This window comes from Colius striatus, chromosome 1 (assembly GCF_028858725.1).
Source record: "Colius striatus isolate bColStr4 chromosome 1, bColStr4.1.hap1, whole genome shotgun sequence".
Lineage (NCBI taxonomy): Eukaryota > Metazoa > Chordata > Aves > Coliiformes > Coliidae > Colius > Colius striatus.
In genome coordinates, this window is record NC_084759.1 from 40,606,853 (window position 1) to 40,622,717 (window position 15,865).

A 15,865-nucleotide genomic window follows, 5' to 3' on the forward strand; every position below is an offset into this window, starting at 1 on the left:
TTCTGATCATCCCTGCTTTTACAGCAGAGAAGTGCTACCATTCTTCACATAGCAAAGGAGGAAATATTGTCATCTATATATGTTTTCACTATACTGTATACTTTTTAAAAATCACACCTTTTTTGTGTGTTTAGTTGTAGAAGTGGGGAAATGTGCGATGGAGTTGCTTAGCTATAATCAGAAACTTTATGTCAATGTTTTTCTACTAACTAATGAGTTTTATTCACATAGGAAATTTCATCAAGCCCATTCAACACACAAAGATCTTCCAGTAGTAATGTTCTTAGTTGTTTATACATTTATTTCTACTGAAAATGCCCTGAAATAACTCCTTTAAAATGAATATTATCATATGATACACATTTACATGTGTGCTAAATTACCAGTCTCAAAGGAGTTCCAAAGGATAATCTGAAAGATGTTTAATGATAGATTATTTCTGACAATAGTTAGCAAGAATGCCACAAATCACATTTATAATGGGAACATGCTATGTAATGGGAAAGTTACCTGTTGCACTAGAATATTAAGCATCACAATGTGTTTCTAATATTGTAAAAGGTTTGAGCAGATTTTGCCACCACAGCAGTTTAGCACCTCATCAGTATTTTCAACATCAAATAATTGGGATTCTTCCAAACACTGAATTGTATAACTGAAAAATTCAATAAAGAGAATCTGACTTATATGTATCTCTGGATTATACAGATGAAGTTACAGCACTTTTGTAGCACCTGAAATATAGCATCAGTGAAGTGGAAAACATACTATACACTTGGGTTTTAACTGTTTAAATAATTTAAAAAATGAAATGCACTGCTCTGGATACATACCTGGGCTAGTTTTAACCTGACTCATCATTAGGAATAAATAGTGTCCAAACATGTAGCTCGGACATCAAATTATGATTCTACACTGAAGTGTATCTGAGTGACGGAAACCTCTGTTTCGTTACTGAGACAATTTCTTATGAATGGAATAAATCTCTTTGATATATTTCACTGCTGGAATGACAAGAACTTGGTGAAATCATTAGAGATGCTTAGGATTTAAAGAAGCGGGATGTGGCTGAGAAGTTTATAAAGAATGCCCCAAAATGATACTGAAATAGCATTAATTTTAAAAAGGAATGTGGATTAATTTATTGTTTCCTTTCAGCTAGTTAAGAGAAAATAATTTGAATATTATATCTTCAATATTCTGTGTAACGGGATGCAAACATCTCCAGTTTGTGTGATAATTGGCCAGGTATAAACTCACTGTAATATCAAAGATTTACAGCCATGTTAGCACTAGATTATAATATATATTACTAAAATGGCAAGGGTGGCAAAGCACACAAGCAGTGGATCATATTCATATTTAAGGTACTTTTGTCAGCACTGCTAAGTATCCTTTACATAAATATAAAGATATTTAGATATAAGTTTACTAATAGCCTTTTGTTAGTTTATTCAGTTTGCTTTTTCAAATACCTGAACACTTTTGAAAGTCTGACACAAGATCTTCAGAAAGGAAGTTCAGTAAAAGAGATGTTCTTCTGTTGTTCACCATAGATTAAAAATTGTAGGCAAACTAAAATACATTTTTCCTTGAAACTAAAATATTTGATCAATTTTTTAACTAAGAAAAGGATGGACAACCTTTGCAAAGATTCTTTAAATCTTTTTAAGTAGTGCCGCTATAACATACTGTAAAGTATTAGTCAGAAAAGGGAATATTTCTAGAAGAATTAAAGAGATAAAGAAGATAAGACAGAAGCTTACAGATAGATTTTAAAGGATTCTCTGCTTTCTAAATTGCCAGGTCATATCTGAAAATGTCCTGTTACCATAGTATCTGCTGAGTTCTCTCTTTAAATATTTAAAATACATTTTTGTATGCATTCTTTCCTTTCTTTTCAGTCACATATCACCTTATTCTTGATAAACATTAATCAGTCTATTCAGGCCTAGAAGTAATTTCTTTTGAAGTTCTCAGTGCTGGTCTAAAGGAAAGTATTATAGTTTCCTTTTATGTATATGAACAATGGTGAAGTGAGATATCCACCACAGATAAAGATAGTCCATTAATAACAGTAATACAGAGCACTTATGAGACACTTACTATCTGCAAAGCAATTTACAAACAATAACCAATTAATCTTCTCTAGTTACTCAGTGTAATCCATTCATTATCTAATGGATCCCAAATCTTTCATGCAATAGCAAAGTTTCTAACAGTATACCTGAGGCTACCATTTGCAGCTGAAATACTCATTTTACTGACAATTACGGTGGCTGAGTAAAAATGTTAGGACAATTGCTTGGGGCTAGACTGTGTAAAGCTTTATTCTCAATGATTTCAATCCCTAGAGCAACAGGTATCTGATCCTGACTGAGAACACCTCTTATCATAATAATTACATTAATAATAATGAAAGGAAAAGTAAAACTTTCAAGTACTTCGGGGGGGGGGGGGGGGGGGGGGGGGAAGTCAAAATAAAACTAACCCAGTTAGAATGTGTAATTATACCAGATTTTTAAAAAACATTTGTGGGATCCTGATTAGAGAGGCTGTTGTCATGTTCCTGTGATTCCATTGTATTTTTCACATTGCTACGTGACCTGAATATATGCACTTACTCTAAAGCAAGCCAAGGTAAATAGCATTATAAATGCTAACCATCCATGATCTTCACAATATTCTTCAGACATGCAAGTGATTTCCAGTATTGTGTTCTGAATACAAGTTAGGGAGTACAGAGTGATATTTTGACTTTCTAACTTTAGACTCTGTTTAGTGTTGAGAAAAATAGATGGTCTGATTATCTAGCCAAGATTCAGTTTTCCTAAGAGAGGTACCTAAGGTATATTGTCATGACATCTATTCTATCTGTCCAAGGAGAAAGGTACAGTATGGGCTGTACAGAACACCTGCTGCACGTTTCTAGTGCAGCAGATGGGGCCCAGGTTATATACATTCTCAACCTTAAAAATGCCATTTCCTGTTAAGACATGTTTTATATTCTGTGCCTCCTGGAGGTGCATCTAGTGAATCTCTTGTGTGCCAAAGAGGCAGGGGTGCATGGACAAAAGGCTCTGAGTTTCATACACATTTTCTAACACTTCAGAAAAAGGAGTTGGTCCCGTTATTATAAATTGTTCACAGATGCATATGTAATATCTTTATTATAATTCTTCACATTTGTCTAATATTTGGACAACAACTTTACCTGTGCAAACTTTTCTATTACTGCTAATCAGGGCTTTTAAAATCTTACAAATAAGTATAACTCTATTCATTTTCCTAGTTGTGGGAACATGTGTTATCTCATGATAGAATGTCCCCACGTGCAGGAAGTTCATCTTTTATTCTCTCACTCAATGCTTTCCAAAGATTTCATCTATCCCACCTCTCTTGTCAATGCATTCTCTCAGTTCTGCAAGAAAAATACATCAAACTCAAAGGCTTCCTCAATGTCCTGCTAAGTTATTCCTTTATCTGATTTTATATAGGAAGACAGCAATATACTTCTTTGCTACATTCCTTAGTTTGTGCTCATTATCACTTGGAGTCCGCCTTGACATCTCAGAATACTCAACATTCCTTGTCCAGGTCAACAAACTATTTAAAACCAAGCAGCTAACAGCTGAAAGGCCATGTCTCGCTGTATGCAGTAGTTTAGGCCTGAGAGAGCAGAAAAATATTCTCAGAGGTTGTGTTTGATATTTCTATTAACTTGGGTCTGTCAACAAGAAAATTGCAACTTTTGATAGCTAGTTGTCATGAATAAATTTTCTCCTTCCAGAAGACATAATCTAAAATGCAAATGAGATTCTGTATATGACCTAGGGATGAAAAAATCTGAAGTTAAGGGTTATTTAGATGTCACTAAGGATGTTTTTATCAAAGGAAGGGTTATTTTGTGCTGATTTTCCCTATTTGTAATACGATAAAGTAAATATTAAGAAAAAAATAAACAAAACCTCTGTGCACCTTACGGACTTTCCATTGAATCTGTCACCTACCCTGTTAACAGATTGCTTCACTTTCATCAAATTACATTGTACAAATGCATCCTATTGTAATCTAGTCAGTGGTTTTTTTCCTGCATCAATAAGAATTTCCAGTAATCTTACTATCAGATGTTTTTACTTAGGAGATATTAAAAATTTAAAAACTAGTAAAACTTTGGTTGATATTTGATATTTGTCTGTTTCTGAGGAACAAGATTCATGCTGAATTAATTCTATAAATGCATTTTAAAATAGATTCCCATTAAAAAAAAAAAAAACAAAAAAACAAAAAAAACCCCCAAGCAATATAATACCATGCAATTACAAAACCAGAATTAGTCCTACTAGCAGGAATAAGGTCCCTAAACCCAACCCTTAAAACTTGATGGCTTACTCACATAAAAAATATTTTTCACTGGCTAAAGTTGTAGCTTTGGTAAAACAATTCATCCATGTTGAATTTAAATTATATGCATCCTTTGATGTTTGTAATGGAAATTATATCTAAAAAAAATCAGGAGTGTTCCTAGCAGTATAAAATTCAGTCTTGGCTCAGTATAATCTGCCATCTCCATTTTCATTCACTGTTGCATTACATCCCTACTCTCCTCATAACATGTCTCTCACTTTCCTTTGAATGGTACACACAGAGATTTTCTCAAACTCACTGGAAAAGTACTATAGAAGATCAGTATGTTCTATACATTTATAAGATGTTTAGAAATAACTCTGAAAGACATATTATTTACAAAATCAGCTTTCACAACTCGATATCCAGCTCACATTCCTTATGAAACACCAAATAGCTTTTCCAAGAAGCATCAACAACATGTGGGAGTTACTCACAGTAAGACAAATTGTAGCATCTGAAATACGCTACACATTGAAGACATGAAGATGAAGGTAAGGTAGCAGGATATAGGATATAGGATATAGGATATATATGCCCTTTGGAGCAGTATCTGGAATCCAGGAGATATAGGCTAAGGTGTCCCAAAAGGCATTTGTAGATGCCTGTGTTGGGTATCTGAATTGCACTTAGATCTCCATTAAGCAAAACACATTATAGATACTTGGATAATTCAGTTTCAGTCTTCCATGTTTAGCATTTACTTTCATGAAATAGTACACAGAGAGATTGGTTTCCTGCTCTGCTGGGATAAACTTCTACGTGAACCAACTACAAGATGTTTTTCTTTAGAGATCAATAAGGGGCCAAAGCTATCTAGCCCAAGGACAGATTTTTTTTTCTTCTCTCTCTTCCCATGCATTCCGATGATATATATCACAGAGATCCCCTATAACCCGATTTACAAGACCTTGTTTCTTGTTTTACAAGAAATATGTTTGATAGTTTCTAAGACTACATAGCTGTTTACACTTTTCCACACTCAAACGTTCTCCTTTGGCCAAAAAAAATAAGTTTGATCAGGCCAATAATAAGCCTTCACTTGTTCACCCTAAGATACCATTAGGCCTTTTAACCATTATGTTGCTCTTGGTTTCTGCTTTGTCGTCTGCCTTGTTCCTCTACCATTGTTTATACCCTTGAGGTTATAAATTGATTTATCATCTCACATAATTAGAATATAGTTTACAGTCCACAGGTTAACCTTTACTCTTTTATATAGTCTGTCTGAACAGAATTAGAAACTGATCTGACTGTGTATGGTCCTGTTGTTTTTCAACCTGATGACAATTCCAGTGAAAGAGTAATTTATAAATGTGGTTTTGTCTACATATTCCATTTGATTATTTCTAAATTTGAATGCTTAAAACGATTCCAATGTGTTTTTATGGATGCTCTCAAAAAATAAAAATAAAGGCCATGTACAGTTCTCACATCCATCTGAATCCAATGTAACTGCATTTGAACTAGCAAACATGCTGGTCTCCAATTGACTCTCGTGTTTACCTCTTGGACTTAGCTTCATATTTATTACAACCCATTGTGGTAACACTGTTTTTAGTGAAATAATTTTTACTGCTTTTTCCTCCCTTCCTTGCCTGCTCTACCCCATCCTGCTGTCTCAGCTCCCTTCCCCTCCATCTCTCTCATTTTCTTTCTTCCAGGGAACATTGTCACTTGCTTTTTCCATGTTATCCAACCTAATACTTTCTCTCAATTTCTAATCGCTCATATCAGTTTTTAAATTCAAGAACATTTACAGATCTTTCATGCATGTTTCATACTACTGGAGTTCTTCAGGCAAAAATCACATCATTTTGTAAGAAAAATATGAGATATTGTGATTAAGCCAAAACAAGCTAGAAAGCTGGCCTTTCATAAGGAAGGAGCACCTGTCCAGAACTCACACATCCTTCCCAGAACCATAGATTCATTTGTTCTGTTATCTTCTGTAAGATAAGGAATACAAATATTCTCAGAATAAAATATTGGGCAACTTTCACAAAACATAACACCTTCATTAATGAAGATGCCACATTTTGCAAAGCTCAACTATTGCATTTTGACCAGTTCTTACTTAAAATAAAGTTCATGTCACCAGGGGTATTATTCAACTAGTTTCAATTTCAAGTTCCCAGCAGTGTTCTCTCATTTTACAGGTTCTCAAATATAAACATATTAACCACTTTATGGCTGCCAGGAGTTTTACTAGCAGCTTAAGATACACTTTCGGCTGAAAGTTTAATAGATTTTCAAGTCTCTAAAAATATTTCTTACACTTATATACAATCAATGAGAATAGCCTTAATGACACTTGTAGGAATTTGTAACTTAGGATTCTACAGAGCTGAGTCACTGAAATAATAAACCACTTGCAAAAGCTGTAAAAGACTGTGGCATTTTCACAGTATCACAGAATCACATAGAATCACAGAATGGTAGGGGGTGGAAGGGATTTCTAAAGATCATCTAGTCCAAGCCCCCTGCTAAAGCAGGTCCACCTAGATCAGGTCACACAGAAACGCATCCAGGCAGGTTTTGAAAACCTCCAGAGAAGGAGATTCCACACCCTTCCTTGGCAGCCTGTGCCAGGGCTCCCTCATCCTTATAGTAAAGAAGTTTTTCGTGAAGTTTAAGTGGAAATTTTTATGTTCCAGCTTTTGTTCATTACCCCTAGTCCTATCACTGGACATGACAGAAAAAAGTGTCACCCCATCTTCTTGACACACATAAATACTTAATACTTAAATACATTTAAGTATTAATGAGGTCCTCCATCAGTCTCCTCTAGGCTGAACAGCCCCAGATACCACAGCTCTTACTCATAAGGAAGATGCTCCAGTCCCCTGATCATCTTGGTGGCCCTGTGCTCGACTCTCTCCAGAAGTTCTCTGTCCCTCTTGAGTTGGGGAGCCCAGAACTGGACATAGGGCTCCAGATGAAGCCTCACCAGGGCAGAGTAGAGAGGGAGGAGAACCTCCCTCAACCTGCTGGCCACACTCTTCTTGATGCATCACAGAATGCCATTGGCCTTCCACATCAGGGTGCCATTGGCCTTGTCTCTATTTACGATAGCAAAATAACTGTCAGATTAAGGACACATGCTGTAGAGGGAAAGAGGTATAGCTCAGGGACAAACCAGGTGAGATGTTGTGATCCACTCCACCATTCTGATCACAGCGTGTTTCTGAGGGTTTGGTGTTTTGGGTTTTTTTAATTTAAAGATAAGACAAAAGCTGTTTCCCTGGTGAACTCTTTGAAGGTGAGGTTCTGGCAAGACTGCTGGAATTAAGTGAGCCAGAAACAACAAAGAACATTACAGAGACAAGAAAAAAAAGATAATCAAGGTTGCTGTGGATTGAGACAAGGGCAGGGAGGGCTCGCTGCCAATTACAGTTCCAGGCAAAACAGACTCCAGTACTTGATTTAGAGCAAAAACAGGGATGGATGATGAGAAAAATACAACCAGCACTTCAAGATCTCCATCCCTCATCCCTCCATTCTTCCTGGGCTCAGCTCACTGTTCCTGATATCTCTACTAAGTACTTAATGAACTTCTCTAGTGTGGGTTCTTCCCAACAGCTACAAATCTTTATAGTATTTATGTTTTGTTTATTTACTTATTACTATTTTGAAGATTTGTATTTCAGTGTTCCTGTATCTAGCCAGCTCTTAAGGTCAAAACACTCTTCTCATTCAAGTCAAAGACAGCATCTCTTTGCTAATTTGGAAATTAAATATGTGATTTTGCAGGTTCGTTTAACTGAAGCTTTTCCAGTTAAAGCCATATTCAAGTTATTCTATGAAATTAAATAGAAATCCTCTAAAATGTTATAATATCATAGTAGATTCAGTAAAAATCTCTGTAAAATCCATAAAGTGAACCAGGGAACCAGTGTTCCTATAGCTGGCATTTTGACTGTGTAGCAACAGCTGTTCTGATCTTACAATTGAGAGACTGCATATATTGAGAGAACAATACGGTATGTGAGCTAAAGATATAACATACTAAGATTAGTTGGTGTTCAGTAACGTGAAAATTTATTTTTAATGGAACACCTAGATTAGGAAATGCAATTTGCTTGGGTTTATGTACTTTTTGACAGAATATGGCTGTCTTACCTGAAAGGTGTCATTGTTTTTGTTACTCTCTGTTACTTGCCAGATATAATTCTCGAGAAGAAGAGGAACAGGGGTAAAACATAGTAAGTCTTTTTGCATTAAAGTGTACACTTAGAGACATATTTTTAGTTCTTAACACTGTGTAAATCAAACATGTAGTGCACATAACAGTAATGAACATCTATATGCATAAACTCATATAATTAACTCCAGTATTGCAATATCTCACACATACTTGTATGTATCTCTGTGTGTAGTATATAAATGTATATAAGCATAATATATGTATATGATGTAGTCTTATAGAGGAAAATTGTCAAATTATATACTCTGATGGAATTATTCTGATGATAGGTATTGAAATATATATTCTTACTTGTAGTCACTACACAAACAAAAAAGATACAAAAGACAGATTCTGTAATTTCGTAGAATAATATCATAACAAGTTATCACATTTTATGAATTTACTGCTGAAAATGCAACAGATTGGTGAAAGATCATTAAAACAATGATGCTTTGAGAAAAGCAAGTTCTGCAAAATATTGCTGAGAATCTTTGGGAATTCTTTTGCATGGGATAAAAATTGTGTTGCCTAAGCTTGAGGAGACTGAGAAATTGTGTGCATTGCACTATATTTAGGGGGAAAAAAAAGTACAGTGATATAAAATACTTGTTTATGTATTTCTTACAAATCTGAAATTAATGTTATTAATTCTCAGCTCTGGTGTCTTTTCAGTCCTTTACACTTATTCATAACTTAAGTACAGAATTTTTAACAAAAATAGTCCTTAGTCGTAATGCAACTCAAAACAGATTTGTGTGCAAAAAGAGTCCTGTATTTCCTCAAAAGTACATTCTTAAATAAGAGAGAGCTGGAAATAAAAGGCAAACTGCACCTTGAAGTGAAAGAACAGGAGCAGATGTCCTTTAGCTGTGTGTTTTATTGATTTATAAACACTCAGTCAGGCTACCTCATCTCTGCAGAGTAATTTAGATATGGGAAAATATCTGTGAAATATATTGATTGCATTATTGATTGAAAAGCCAATTGCTGTTGCAGTCCTGTTTTACCATTTAAGTCCTGACACATTTTGACATATGAGCCAGCTGCAACTACTGCCTCGATACTGCAATGAGATAATGTGAAAGCTGTCATAACCACTTCTGTGTCACCCACAAGAATTTACAGTGTACTAGTGCTGCTATTTAGCTTGTTCCTTAACCACCTGAATAATTAGAGTTTGTTAAATCTTTTGCTGTTGCACATTTGGTTTATATATGTGCTGGTTTTATGTTTCCATTCACACTGTATTGATACGTCATGAACACAAGATATGTAGAAATCAGGCTGTTATTATTCAAAGCTTACACATGTGGGGATGATTGTTTCAACTCAAATATTTTTCTCCTCTCCATGAGGAATTTGGATTTTAGAAGATTTCACTGGGGAATTCTCAGTTGTTTCCAGATCAGTTTACACCCAGCAGCAATAAATCAAGGGAGGACGGGAAAAAATCCTCCATAGCCTATTAACATCTCTGTCATATATCTTGAAACTTTAAACTGTGCAAAATACAATGAAAACAAAAGTATAAAACAACCTCTTTACTATTTTTCATGTTACAAAAGTACTTTTATATTTATTCATCCATCTGTGGTTGAAAATGGATAAACATGCTAAAATAATTTGGAACCCTGATATGTAATAACAGTAAATAAAAGACTTCTCATGAAATGCATCTGTGAAGAACCAAAGAAAAATTTCCTTTACCATCTCCATGTTTTAGCATTTCACAGACTTAATGATACAATTTAATCACCTTCATTCCCACTCTTATTTAAGGCATCTTCATAGCAGCTTTAACTGAGTTGACAAAGTGGTCAATACAGACTTTTCTTTTTTCTAAGGAGTCTGATTATACAGTTCATTCATGCCATCTCTTGTTCATTTTCAGCTGTTTATTTCTTGATCTTTTGACCAGATTCAGACCTTCAAGTGTAATCCATGTGGGACTTCTCCTGTGCCCTGACAGAATGGCATTGATTTAGATGGATTCTGTACAAGCTCTAGGTTGTACCTGGGTAGATGTCACAGCAAGACTGGATTCCAGCTTGCATATTTTTCATCACAATACTTATGTTTCTCCCCAGGGTACTAGATGAACTATAAACAGTCTCTAGACCTGTTTGGAGGGACTTCTTTTTGTTCAAAGTGCCTTTTTTTGCATCCAAAAATAGGATATGGCCAAAGGTACTATTCCATCCTTTCTCTTTTCTAAATGAAATGTGCAACATACGCTACATTTACTTATTTCATTTGAATAAACAGATGAAAAATACTCACAGTACCAGAATTGTATTGGTTAGTTAGCAGGTGGAAATGGCACATGAGTCTGCAAAGCAAGTTTCTTGTACTTTCACTTGAAATCAGTGTTAGTCGTTGAATTATGTGATTGGTGGCCATGTATTTCTTACTGTAGAGCACATACATGGAAAAAATTAGTTTACAAGGCAAAGTAAGCTTATACAATATTCAAAAGTAGTGTTTGTTTGGTTTTTTTCCTTCATGAAATTGTAATTATCAGGTTGAAACCGAATTACAATATACAGTAGCAACACGAAGATTTTCAGTCATTAAATGTGACATTATCACTCATAGTACAATTCCAGTTTGGAATGATATTTGGTAAAAAAAAAAAAAAGAAAAAAAATACAAAATCTTCTGGATTTCTCTGTCACCATTTTTCAAAGATAAGTGGAAACTCCATCTAAAGGAAGAGTTATGAATGTTGTCTATTAAATTCAGTAGTTTTATTTGAGGTATTTGAGGTCTGACATTGCTTTGTAAAGTGGTGGCTTCACATCAGCTAGCAGCCAAACTCTTTCCCTGACACTCACTCACTCCCCTCTACCATGCAATGAGGAGAAAATAGAAGGAAAGTCGGAAAGCTCGTTGATCAAGATTATACCAATTTAATAGGAAAAACAAAGCTGAATGCTCCAGCAAAGGAAAAGACTAATTTTTTCACTACATCCTATTGGCAAGCAGATGACACCATACAGTATGGAATATCTCTGGTCAGTTTGGGTTAGCAATCTCAGCTGTCATCTCCTCACTTCTTGCCCTCCATCAACCAACTCAATTTGGATGGATATTGGGTTAGAGAGAAAAGTCTTCATGCTGTGAAAGCACTGCCCAGGAATAACCAAAACATTGGTATGTTATCAACACTGTTTTAACCACAAATGCAAAACATATCACAAACTCAGCTGCTATGAATAAACTCCATCCTAGAAAGACACTGTACATGCAATGAGATTCTTTCCCATATGCTATACTAAGGTTTCCCTTCCAGTGTAAAAATGAAAAGGGAGGCAAGGTGCAGTATCTGTAAGATGAATTTCTGAGATCACAGCAGTTTAATTGTGAAGTATAACAAAGGAAATCTTGGAGGACTTTTAACTGGAAGCAATTAAGACATAATCAAACCATGGGTGATGCAGGGCTGCTTGAAGTTCAGCAGATACTAGGATCCCAAATGCTGCCAGCTTAGGGAAAGAAATAAGTCATTGTAAATTATATTAGCCAATATGGATCAGAAAATACAATATTGCTTGTCATTGCAGCTTTCTGCTCAAAAGGCCCTTCTGAGGATATCCTGGTGTTTCAAGTAGCATTAGTTCTCTTCCCACTGTTTATGTGTGGATTTTCATAAAAGGCACCTCCAGAAAGCAAATCAGATCTTATGCTTCCTTTCTGGAGGTTAGTTTTACATTTTCCAGTCCTTCTTTCAGCAATATAAACAGTGTAATATAGCTCTTTTCCTATGTAGGCATCAAATTTAGGTGTCAGGAATCCAGACCACAACTGCTAAGCCATTTTGTCATTGGGAATTGGATATAGAACACTAAGAAACAGAAAAGTCTCTTGACAAGTTGAATTCATATATGAACAAGGAGTCAATTGTGTTTCAGAAGTGTATTTCTAAGGTACACTGCCTCTTGGGATGACACAACCTACACCCTATTTCTTGCTGAAGGCTGTGCCTAGAAGCACAATCAAGTTCTGAGAGATTGAATATATTCTAAATTATAACCACCATATCGTGATCTGATTCCTAAAACCTTTATTTACATCAGCTTTATGTTTTTCAATGGACTGTATTAGAAAAAATATTAATCTTCTAGATAAAAATATTTTATTTGGTAACAATGAAGATAGGTTACTTTTTGCCACTATGGAATTATTTGCTGAGTGATAATGAATGTATGACATTCCTTTAAGTTATATATTTTTTTCAAAGCCTACAACTCTTTAAAAATGCTTAATCTTTTATGTAAGAACTTCTTCTACTTTTCTTCTACTTCTAGGTGATCTAAGAGGCAGACACAGAATGTGTATGAATATACGTATTCATAGCTCTGTACTAAAATATATAAAGTATTAAAACCATCAAGGATATGTATGCAAAAATAATATGGACAGAGAGCACCAAATTATTCTGATTAGTACTGCAGGATGAAATACTGTTTCCTACATCTCTTTTCGGGTTTGTACTCAGCCTAGCACAGGTGTACAGACTTGTATGAAAATTGGACCATCATGAAGTCATACTAATATATCCCATTTATGATAAAGAATAAGCTTTTCTTATAGATGGACATAAACTGGGCATGCTTATTTTTCAGAGCTTAAATTGCATATGTATCTCTTGCTATGTCTGTTTGTTTGGTTTTTTTAAATACAAAACAGTTCCTTCTTTACTTTAGTAGAACATTTTAAAGGGAAAAAGAATTCATTGATACAACTCACCGAAGAATAATCACATTGTTTGGAAAAACTAGTAATACCTGAAAGACTTGAATGACCACAAACAAGAAGACAATTTATTGCAAAAATTCCAGTCTCTTGATTTCAACTTCTCGTGTTGGAATTGGAAAATATTGATTCTTTATAAATATATTTCACAAATTATTACAATCCAAAACTGCCTCTAAGCTCTTACTCAGACACACTTTAGGAAGACATAGAAATATCCAACAAAGTTCTTGAAATCCAGAAGAGAAACATTGTTTAATTACAGCATTTAATAAATGATTACCTAGATCAGATACCTTTAACTCACAAAGAAGAATTACATTTATTTAAAAGTGCATGGTCTGTAAGAATGCTTAGATTAACAGTCCTCTTGATTTTATGAATGATGTAATATCTTCCAATATCAATTAAATACTGACAACTCTCATAATTTCCTATGTAAAGCACAATGTAACCCTAATTCCTACTATCAAACTGGTAAGGATATGCACTTCCAGAGAAAATTCATGATGAAAGTGTTTTCAAGCTCAAAATAGAGTCATTTATTAAAGCAATGGGATATCTTTGAAAAATAAAATTATTATTCCAAACACAAGGCATTCCTTACATTTGTTTCACTTGCTATATTCTTTTTTTCACTCAAATTGTGTATTACCTATGGTTTAGCTGTCACCCTATATTAGCTGCTAAGCAAATCAGTAATTGAATACAACACATTTTCAAGTGAAGGAGTCTTATTCAGTAGCTGTATTGTTTCCCCAACAAACTCCTGAGAATGGCAAAATCCTTTGAATGACATACCCAAAAATCACAACCTATAGACCAAGAGGTAATAAGAAACTCTAATGACAGGATGAACCTTAAGTAGTAGCAGAGTAGATATTTAAATAAAGTTAAAGATTGAATAATCAGGGTCATCAGTAAATATTTAAATTTTGACAAACACTTCAGAATCTGTATTGTTTCTTAATTTTTCCCATCGATTACATTTCTGTGACAGTTGTATGTATGTTCCAGAAGTTGTAAGGGAGGCTTAAATATGTCACTGATAAAAGTTTTGAATTTAAAGTATGTGTTGTTCTGTATTTAGAATGGAATCACATTCTCATATCATATAGATACAGAAAAGAAAAAAGCATTACACATGTGGGTATTTGTCATCCTTTGAAAAGGATTCATTTCTCACCCTAACATGTCAATGATCAACTGAAAGCCACCAATGCAATACCAAATTTTAATTTGTACATGATGTAATGGACTCCTAATAACACCTATACTCAGTGTTTTTGTGATGAAAATCCAATATGCAATATTCATTAGATGTATTCATCTGGATGTGAGTAAATTTATTGCCATTTGAAATCCAATCTTCCAAAGAAAATTCTTCCAAATGTTTTCTGTTACTTTTGAAGGTTAAAACTCAAGTTCTACAATTGGTAACTCATGAAAGACTTGTTTTCATCCAATTTATCTAAATAACATTCAAAGATTGATTTACTAGAATTCACAGTTAATAGGAACAAAAACTGATCTGATGGGATTTTTTTTCTCAAAAAATATCAGATGGAGTTGATATAGATATGTATTATTGAAATACATTTGGAGCTCACTTACATTTCTATTTACAGAGTTATGTGCAGGTAAATACATGCCTATATGAATTTTAATTACAGCATTTGCAATATATAATATCATTCCCTGTATGCTTAATTCAGCAAATGGTATCTAGGTTACAGGGAAAGCACTAGGAACAATACTATAGAAACTGCAAGAAATTGTTTTTCGAAGTCTTTCCAACTGAGTTTTATTCTCCTGTGACAATCAATGTAAGAAAATGGCCTTTGCTGGCATGTCTTGCTTTTACAGAAGCTAATATTTTAATGCTGCATTGATGAAAATTTCATCCATTTAAATGAAAAAGGGTTTCATATTTGTCAAAAATTTAATTGAAAGTGACACAAGAAGTTTAGTCAAAAGACATCAATAATATAGTATAGTGAGGAGAGGAGAGGAGAGGAGAGGAGAGGAGAGGAGAGGAGAGGAGAGGAGAGGAGAGGAGAGGAGAGGAGAGGAGAGGAGAGGAGAGGAGAGGAGAGGAGAGGAGAGGAGAGAAGAGGAGAGAAGAGAAGAGAAGAGAAGAGAAGAGAAGAGAAGAGAAGAGAAGAGAAGAGAAGAGAAGAGAAGAGAAGAGAAGAGAAGAGAAGAGAAGAGAAGAGAAGAGAAGAGAAGAGAAGAGAAGAGAAGACTTTAAAGCTTTTATGGGGAAGAAGGAATAGCATTTTATTTCATCAAGTTCCCAATAAGGAAATAAAACCAGAAAAACCAAAATCATTTGGTTTTATGACTTTTACCTACATTTTATACTTGAAATAATCCTTTCTAGCAGTATTTTGCTAGAATCTCTTTTTCTTCTCTTCCATTTTTTTTCCTCAGTTGAGTTCTTTTTCCTGAGCCTCCCTTTTACAGAATCAATTAAAAATCAAGATGCTTTTTCTTCCTTATTCCTATGTCAAC